The sequence below is a fragment of the Canis lupus genome, chromosome 2 (assembly GCF_048164855.1).
Source record: "Canis lupus baileyi chromosome 2, mCanLup2.hap1, whole genome shotgun sequence".
NCBI classification, from domain to species: domain Eukaryota; kingdom Metazoa; phylum Chordata; class Mammalia; order Carnivora; family Canidae; genus Canis; species Canis lupus.
The window spans coordinates 48,768,291-48,777,863 of NC_132839.1; the positions used below are offsets into that span (position 1 = coordinate 48,768,291).

A 9,573-nucleotide genomic window follows, 5' to 3' on the forward strand; every position below is an offset into this window, starting at 1 on the left:
TTGTTTGTTTGTCTATTTACTTATTTACTGTGCCCCACTGCTTCTGTGTTTCCAGCGTTTCTGCCAATTATGATATGAAATGTATTCATAAGAAGACTGGAATTGTAGTGCTTGCAGAGGCCTGAACAAAACTCTGTTTAATGGCAGGAAGCATATTTTGTAACTAGGGAGGATACTCTGGGGCTCCTCAGATTTCAGTAAAATGTCTGAACTCCCAGAGGAATATTTACTGGTTATTCAATAAATGAGGACCTGTGAGTGTTCTCATTTCCAAGGCCCCCGGACATTTTTGGCTACCCTATGTTTCTGGATGGTGCACAGATGGTTTTTCGAGGCATGTATTTCTTAAGCTTTTTGACTTTATAGCCTAGAAAGCTCTGGTCTTTAAGTCTCTACAAAGTTTCAGATCTTTCATGGGGTACATTTTTTTTTAACATTCTTCCTAAAGCTCATTTGAAATCTATGGTATACATTAATTATACGTACACAGGCCACCAAATATATTTTTTAAAGATCTTATTTATTTATTCATGAGAGACACAGAGAAAGAGAGGCAGAGACACAGGCAGAGGGAGAAGCAGGCTCCATGCAGGGAGCCCGATGTGGGACTCGGTCCCGGGACTCCAGGATCACGCCCTGGGCCAAAGGCAGGTGCTCAACCACTGAGCCACCCAGGCGTCCTGCCTCAAATGTTTTTTAAAGCAAGGTAGGAAAAATAAATGAATAAATAAATAAATAAATAAATAAAGCAAGGTAGAACATACATAACATTTATGAGACAGCTGTACTTTGCATTATGTTCATGACAAGTTTATGTAAATAGATTTTAGGTGGGGCAGGTAAATTTGATCATATATTTATTTTTAAGGTGTAATTTATTTATTTGAGAGAGAGAGAGAACATAAGCGGGGGTGGGGTGGGGTGGGGTGAGGTGAGGGGCAGATGGAGAGGGAGAAGCAGACTCGCTGAGCAGGGAGCCTGACGAGGGGCTTGATCCCAGGACCCTGAGATCATGGCCTGAGCTGAAGGCAGACGCTTAACCAACTGAACCACCCAGGTACCCCTTGATCGTATTTTCTATGTCAAGTAAACTAAAATAAAATGAGCCAGAGTGTTAACTTTTATTGGCAAGTTGGGTGGAGGTATAATAAACGTACTATTTAAAAGACACCAGGGCACCTGGGTGGCTCAGTTGGTTAAGCATCCGACTCTTTTTTTTCTTTTTTAAAAGATTTTATTTATTTATTCATGAGAGACACACAGAAAGAGAGAGAGAGGCAGAGAGACACAGGCAGAGGGAGAAGCAAGCTCCATGCAGGGAGCCTGATGTGGGACTCGATCCCGGGACTCCAGGATCATGCCTTGGGCCAAAGGCAGGCGCTAAACTGCTGAGCCATCCAGGGATCCCCAGCATCCGGTTCTTGATCTCATCTCAGGTCTTGACTTGAGGGTGTTGAGTTCAAGCCCAACACTGAGGTCCACACTGGGCCTGGAGCCTATTAAAAACATTAAAAAAAAAAAAAAAAAAGACATTTGTGGTAATTTATGTTGTAGAGAATTTTTTTTTTTTTTTTAAGATTTTACTTCAGAGAAAGAAAGCATGAACAAGGGGCAAGGCAGAGGGAGAAGAAGCAGACTCCCCACCAAACAGGGAGCCCAATGTGGGGCTCGATCCTGGGACTCTGGGATCATGACCTGAGCTGAAGGCAGTAACCAACTGAGCCATCCAGGCATCCTATAGAGAATGGTTTTAAACTTGAACTTGCATCGGAATTACCTGTGCTTGTTAAAGCATAGATTTCCAGGGCCCACCCCACGAAGTTTCTGACTCAGTGGAGCTAGGAGAGAGTCTGAGAGTTTGCATCTTAACCAGCTCCCAAGTGATGCTGGTGTGGCTAGTCCAGAGACCACACCTTGAAAACTACTAGAGCAGTGAATTATACACCCTGATTTACTGGAGTCTGTTTCCTTTCAGTCTTTCCTGGACAGGTCAAGATTCACCAAGCCTTTGGAGGAAAGCAGCAAGGAGAGAATCTTTTTCAGCTTTGGTCTCCATCCAGCTTCCACATGGAAGCCAGAGCCCTCCTACCATACATGTCAGGTGGTTGATGTGCAGTGTAAACCTTTCAGGATAATTATTTATTCTTACAGAACAAAATCTTCCCTTTAGTGAGATGCCAGAGGTCTTTATATCTGGTTCCTCTTTACCTCTCCATCCTTTCTTCTCTAGTGTGGCATTTTGATTTCTCACATCCCGAACTTTCTGCTTAGAATTTCCTTGCATCATTTCTTTGTCTTCCTGAACCTGAGGATAAATCTGTACATAATTCTCCGATTCTGGCACACATGGGTTTATTGAATGATTGAACAAATGCATGAATGAATAAGTGAATACAGAAGAATATAGAAAATGGATTTCTAAAAATTGTGGTAACATACATGTAACATACAATTTACAAGGTACAGTGGAATCATACAGCATTTGTCCCTTTGTGATGGGCTTGTTTCACAAAGCATAGTGTCCTCAGGGTTCATTTGTGTTGTTGTATGCGTCCAAATGTCCTTTTTAAAAGTTTGAATAATATTCAATTACTGCCTTTTGTTTATTCTTTCATACGGAGAATAGATTTTTGTACAAGGACTTAATTTACACCATTGTTTGAGGTAGCAAAAGATTGGAAGCCATTTCAATGTCTGTAGGTGGGGGATTGGTGGTATAAAGTAGGCATGACCTCACAGTGGAATAAGGAAGAATGGGGCTTCTCCCATACTGGCATAGAACAGTCACCAAAATAGAATATCTCCTTTTGGTATAATACCACCCCACCAAAAAAAAAAAAAAAAAATCCAAAACAAGGCATGTATACATGCTTTCCATAGGTGCCAGAGACTGTGGGGGAGGGAACGAGATAATATACTTTTTTCTGTACTCTCTTTTCTAGCTTTCACATTTTGTACCAGGCATTATGTATTTCCTATTAAAAAATGTTGAAAAGAATGCAAATAACCTGTCTAGAGGGAAAAGTAATTAATTTCCTGCAGATCTTACATAAGGAGGGATGCTTTATGCTTATAAATAATTATTAAATTAAGTCAGTAAGAAAAACTTAAATTAAATTAAACTTGGTTGGTTAATTCTCTTGACTCTCTGTAGAGATTAACAGTGGATCTGATTCTCTGACTACCCCTGGGGATTTTTAATAACCAAATCTTATCAACAGTTTAGGGATCAAATGTTGCAGTACTCAGAAGCTGATCTGACTCAGAAGCTCTGCTCAAATGAATTTAAGGACAAAGCCTTGACCTGACTCTTCTGAGCAGCTGTTCTGGTGAAGGCTTCTGAGTGACCACTCCTTCCAAAGCAGTCTAAAGCAGAAAGGAAGACTGCTTTCAGATGAATTTGATAGCCTTGTCTGGATAGATGCTTATGTCTAGGTCCAAAGGGGCTGGTGTCTCCAGATCAGGAGCGAAGAATAGGCCTTCCCCTAGAATGAATGTTTGTTGATAACAAAAGGATCCGAGCAAATCACCATCCTTTGCATTATGGTCTCCTCAGTGCCAGAGCTATGCAAACATACCTGCGTGTCTTTTACCTAAATTTCCCCCCATTCAAAACTATGAGATTATCCAGTCCTGGCTCTCACATGTCAGATCATCAGATCATGCTGATACCTTAACAAGGTGGCAGATGTGCCCAGGACGTTTGTTACCAGTAACAAATAATTTTTTTTTCAAATATTCCTGTTAATAAAAAAGTATTTGTAATGTTCATGGTTTCTGAAAAAATTGGCTTGGAAATTCTGCTGTATAACCAATGTTGCTGTGATGACTCTGGATATCACTAATATTTGACACAGAGAGCACAAGCAGGGAGAGTGGCAGGCAGAGGGAGAGAGAAGCAGACTCCCTGCTGAGCAAGGTTGAGCTGCAGGGCTTAACCCAGGGATCATGACCTGAGCCAAAGGCAGATGCCCAACCTCTGAGGCTTTCAAGGCTCCCTTCCTGACTGTTTTAGTGGCTGCCCTTCCCCCACTGCATTATCATTGCTGGTTTATGTTGGCTGGACTTTGAACTCCTCTGAGCAGTGGGTCTCAAGCTCCTCCAGCATGTGACAGCATCACTTGGAGGGCTTGTTGAGGCAGAGTGTTGGGCCCCACTCCATAGTTTCTGATTCGTTAGGTAAGGGGTAGACCTGAGAATTCCTCAACAAGCTCCCAGTTGATGCTGATGGTGCTGGTCTGGAGACTGCACCGTGAGGACCCCTGCTCTAGGGGAAAGGACTGGGCTTTCTTTCTCCATTTCTGTATCCATAGCATCTGGGCCATCCTGAGACACAGTCAATAGTCAGCAAGTACTGGTGTTGAGTGAATGAGTGCAGTCAAAGATAGGTGCAGTGGGTTCTGCGCACCATGGCTGTTTCCAGTAATACACCAGGGGGAACCTGAACACCTAGGGGTTTATTGATGATAAAGATGGTTGGGGGAGGAGGCAGTGCCTGGCACACAAGGGAGCTCAGTGAGTATGTGAAATAAGAGGAGGGGGAGAGTGTGAGTAAGGTGTTGTGAGGAGTCAGGAGTGAGGAGGTGAGGAGAGTAGGTGGATCCTTAGTAGCTTCATAAGTTGGGGCTCAACACATTAATTTTGTGACATGTCTTACTTTCTATTGTAAACCTTTGAAGGCTATAAAGTTCTATCTAAATGATAATTTCTTTTTTTTTAATACTTGATTTATTCATTCACGAGAGACACACAGAGAGAGGCAGAGACATAGGCAGAAGGAGAAGCAGGCAGGAGAAACAGGCAGGAGAAGCAGGGAGCCCGATGTGGGACTTGATCCCGGACCCTGGGATCACACACTGAGCCAAAGGCAGACACTCAACTGCTGAGCCACCCAGGCATCCTCTAAATGATAATTTCTTTATTTTTTTTTTATTTTTATTTATTTACTTATGATAGTCACAGAGAGAGAGAGAGGCAGAGACACAGGCAGAGGGAGAAGCAGGCTCCATGCACTGGGAGCCCGATATGGGATTTGATCCCGGGTCTCCAGGATCGCGCCCTGGGCCAAAGGCAGGCACCAAACCGCTGCGCCACCCAGGGATCCCTAAATGATAATTTCTTATACCATATACTACATGTCTCAGAATATAGTTATTTCTTTAAGATTCATTTCTAAATGTTTTGAGATTTCTATTATGATTTCTTCTTTGATCCATGAGTTATTTAGAAGTGTATCTTACCTTTCCAAACAATGGGTTTTCTTGTATCATTGCTAGCCACATTGTGGTCCGAGCGCATGGTCAGCATGATGTCAACCCCTTGACATTTTTTTTGAGCTACTCCTCCTGGCCAGTCACAGGGCTGCTTTTTGCTAATGTTCCAAACATGCTTGAAAACAATGTGATTGAAAGCAACCTGTCTGCTGGGTGCTGTGTTCTGGTTGCATCCCCTGGATGCCAGGACCATCTTTATTCATTGACTCTTACTATATCCCTGCCATTTCTTTGGCAGCTTCATCCATCCATTACTGAGACAGCAGAATCAGAATCTCCAGTTTTGATGGTGGGTTTATCAAGCTCTCTTTGCAGCTGTGTAAATTTTTGCTTTACATGTTAGGTGCATACACGTAGTTATATGCCTCTCTTTGTCATAAATGGAACTTTAAAAAAAATTACAGCTAGTTTATTTATTTATTTTTAAAAAACTATTTATTTATTTTAGAGAGGGTGGGGTGGGGCAGAGGGAGAGGGAGAGAATCCTCAAGCAGACTCCTCACTGAGCATGGAGCCCACAGGGCTCGATCCCAGGACCCTGAAATCATGACCTGAGCAGAAACCAAGAGCTGGACTCACAACTGACTGAGCCCCCCGGGTGCTCCTGAATAGAACCTTTTATTGTCATAAAGTTATGTTGTCATCTCTTTGTTTACAGCCTGTTTTGTCTGATAATACAGCAACATCAGCTTTCTTATAGTTAGTATTGACCTGTGGTATTATTTTCAGTCTTAGGCTTTTCACCTTTCTGTGTACCACTTCCCTTCTTCTCTCCTTCCTTTCTCCCTCTCCCTTAGGAATGGTTTCTCTTTAAAATAACAAGTATAACTTTTGTATTGTTTTTACAAAATCCAGTCTGAAAAATCATTTTTTTTAATTGGAAAGTTTTGCCTGTTAAGTTTATTATAATTACTGGTTTATTCAGATTTTTTTTCTGAATAAAAAAAAATTTACTGATTTTTTTGCCTTACTAATATTCTACTGTATTTCTTTTACTTTTTCTGTTTGCTCCTCTACTACCTCCCTTTCTTCCTTCTTTTGGATGATAGATGGTTTTGTTTTCCCGCTTATTCTAGTGCCTCCCACCCCCAAATATTTTGGAGATTCTGTGTCTATATAAGAATATATATTTTTTATATTTTATTTTTAAAATGTTTTATTTATTTATTTATTTTTGTGGGAGAGAGAGAGTGAGAGAGAGAGAAAGATCACAAGCAGGGGTAGGGGCAGAGGGAGAAGCAGATTCCCACTGAGCAGGGAGCCTGATGCAGGGCTCCATCCCAGGACTCTGTGATCATGACCCAAGCCCAAGGCAGACCCTTCACCAACTGAGCTACCTAGGCATCCGAATATCTGTTCTTTTAGTGGTTACTCCGGATATTCTGATGTATATAAGAAACAAAATTTAAGATTTGTTAAGCAACAAAAATTCAACTAAGTAAATATGAAGATGTAATTGGCCTTATTATTATTTTTTTTCAGGAATGTACAAATGTCTTTTTATTCAAAAAATACAAAATAAATTATCTGTAGGCATGGACAATGATGCAGTAAACCATTATATGTTGTCAACTGAAACCAGTAACTGATGGTTATAGCGATTCTTAAACATCAGCCAGTCTTTTCTTTAGTCATTTCCTTCAACTGACTTCTCTGAAGTTATGGTTGAGGAACCCAGCCTTGAGCTTCCTCTCACAGTTCATTAAGAATGGTAAAGCACTATTCTAGGAATCAAAACATGCCACCTCACATACCACCTCCCATTCCACCCATTCCACCCATTCCTGGGTCCTTCTCTTCTTTAGGAATTTCGGTGACTACAACAGAGAGGCCACTCCAGCAGCATCCAATAAAGCAATTCTTACCACCTTAGTTGGATCAATGATTCCTTTTTCCACCATATTCACAAAAGCATAGCATCATAACCAACTTCTGAGGAACTCTGCATAATTTTCTCAACTATCAATGATCCTTCAACACCTGCATTCTTAGCAATGGTCATTGCAGGAATTTTGAGTGTTCTCTTAATAATTTCGATACCAATTCTTTGATCTTCATTAGCTGGAGTTATTGAATCTAAGGCTGGAATGCATCGAAGCAGGGCACAACCCCCTCCAGAACAATGCCTTCTTCAACAGCAGCTCTTGTGGCATTGAGGGCATCTGTAACTCTTTCTTTTCATTCACTTCAACATCACTTATCCCACCAACCTTCAACACAGCTACTCCATCTGAGAGTTTTGCCAGACATTCATTCAGCTTTTCCTTTTCATATTCACTATTTGTGATATCTAACTGCTCAATGATTTCTTGAATACGTTTTTCAATTTGAGCCTTGTCACCTTTTCCTTTTAAAAGCATGGCATCATCTTTGGTCACAATGACCTCTCCAACTTTTCCCAAGTCATGAGGCTGAACATCTTTGAGATTTAGAGTCAATCCTTCTTCCCCACACACTGCACCATGAGCAGCAATAGCCATATCTTTAAGCAGCTTTGTCACCAAAACCTGGAGCTTTGACTGCCACAACCTGAAGACCAACTTTTACCCTATTTAAAACAAGTGTATTCAGAGCTTCTCCATAAACATCTTCAGCAGGAATTTTGAGTGTTCTCTTAATAATTTCGATACCAATTCTTTGATCTTCATTAGCTGGACTTTTGAATCCAAGGCTGGAATGCACCGAAGCAGGGCACAGTGACCTGGGGCTTATGGTGACCTTGGTCAATTATGACCAAGGGCTTATGGTGAGCATTGGCAATTTCAAGAGCAGATACAATGGACTGGACACTAGAATCTTCTTCTCACTCAATAGAACATAGGCATCTTGGAATTCACATTTCTGACCTTTTGATGTATTAATAAAGTATGGAGAAATATAACCTCGATCAAACTTCATGCCTTCAGTAATTTCTAATTCATCATTCAGTGTTTTTCCATCTTTTACTGTGATGACACCCTTTCTTCCAACCTTTTTCATTGCATCAGAAATGATGTTGCCAATTTCTTTGTCTCCATTTGCAGAAATCGTAGCAACCTGAGCAATTTCTCCAGGGGTTGTCACGGGTTTAGACTGCTTCTTAAGTTCAGCAATTACAGCATCAACAGCTAACATCACACCTCTCCTGATTTCCACAGGATTAGCACCTTTGCTAATCTTCTCGAAGCCTTCCTTGGCAATAGAGCGTACCAAGACAGTAGCAGTAGTGGTGCCATCCCCAGCCTCTTCGTTTGTGTTATTGGCAACATCTTGAACAAGTTTAGCGCCAATATTTTTATATTTGTCTTTGAAGTCAATTGACTTTGCTACGGTCACACCATGCTTTGTTACATTGGGACTTCCCCAACTCTGTTCAATAATCACTGTTTTTCCCCATAGTAACGGCTACAGCATTGGCTAAGAGATCTACACCGTGAAGCATTAAGGCTCAGGCATCGGCACCAAATTTTACATCCTTGGCATAGGCCCGAGTGAGATGAGGAGCCAGGACTCTGGACACTGGCCTGATCTGGCGGAGGACTGAGGGTAATTGAAGCATTTCTGCTGGACGGCAGCGGAGCGAGCGGGCGGCGAGGCAGGCAGCCGGCGGCGACTGAGGGGCTGTAATTGACCTTATTAAGTGATTCATGAATTGGGTAGCATCTTATCCAGCAAGTAGGGGGAAATCCAAGGAGTTGTACAAAATGGATTTTTTTTTAAGATTTTATTTATTTATTCATGAGACACACACACACACACACACACACACACACACACACACACACACACAGGCAGAGACACAGGCAGAGCTCGGAGAAGCAGGCTCCTTACAGAGTACCCAATGTGAGACTTGATCTCGGGACTCCAGGATCGCGCCCTGAGCTGAAGGCAGGTACTTAACCACTGAACCACCCAGGCGTCCCAAAATGGAAGTTTTTTTTTTTTTTTTTTTTTTTTAATAGGAATGAGGGTGAGGCAAGGAAGGTGAAGGAAGAGAAAGGATTATTTCAGGCTGGGTTACTTTGTCTTAAGGGGAAGGAAAAGGGGTTTCATCATGCAGATAACTTCATCTTCCTTTTGTGGGGGATGGAGAGGGCCCATGTGACAGTTACCTCATTGGTGTTGGCCAGAAAATTCCTGACCGACTGGTTAAGACTACATTTCTGGGGGAGGTTGAAACTGAATTTTGATTATGTATTAAGTCCCAGTTTGGTGACATGGCCTAGCATGAGTGACTTATCTTGGGCATTTTTTTTTTTTTTTTTTAATTTAAGTAGACTCCATACCCAGCATGGGGCTTGAACTCATGATCCAGAGACCA

General features: G+C 41.7%; 1 pseudogene; it reads right to left on the reverse strand.

Moving 5' to 3' along the window:
• Positions 1-6,842: 6,842 nt before the first annotated feature.
• Positions 6,843-8,811, reverse strand: LOC140610205 (60 kDa heat shock protein, mitochondrial-like; annotated as a pseudogene).
• Between the last annotated feature and the right edge of the window lie 762 nt (positions 8,812-9,573).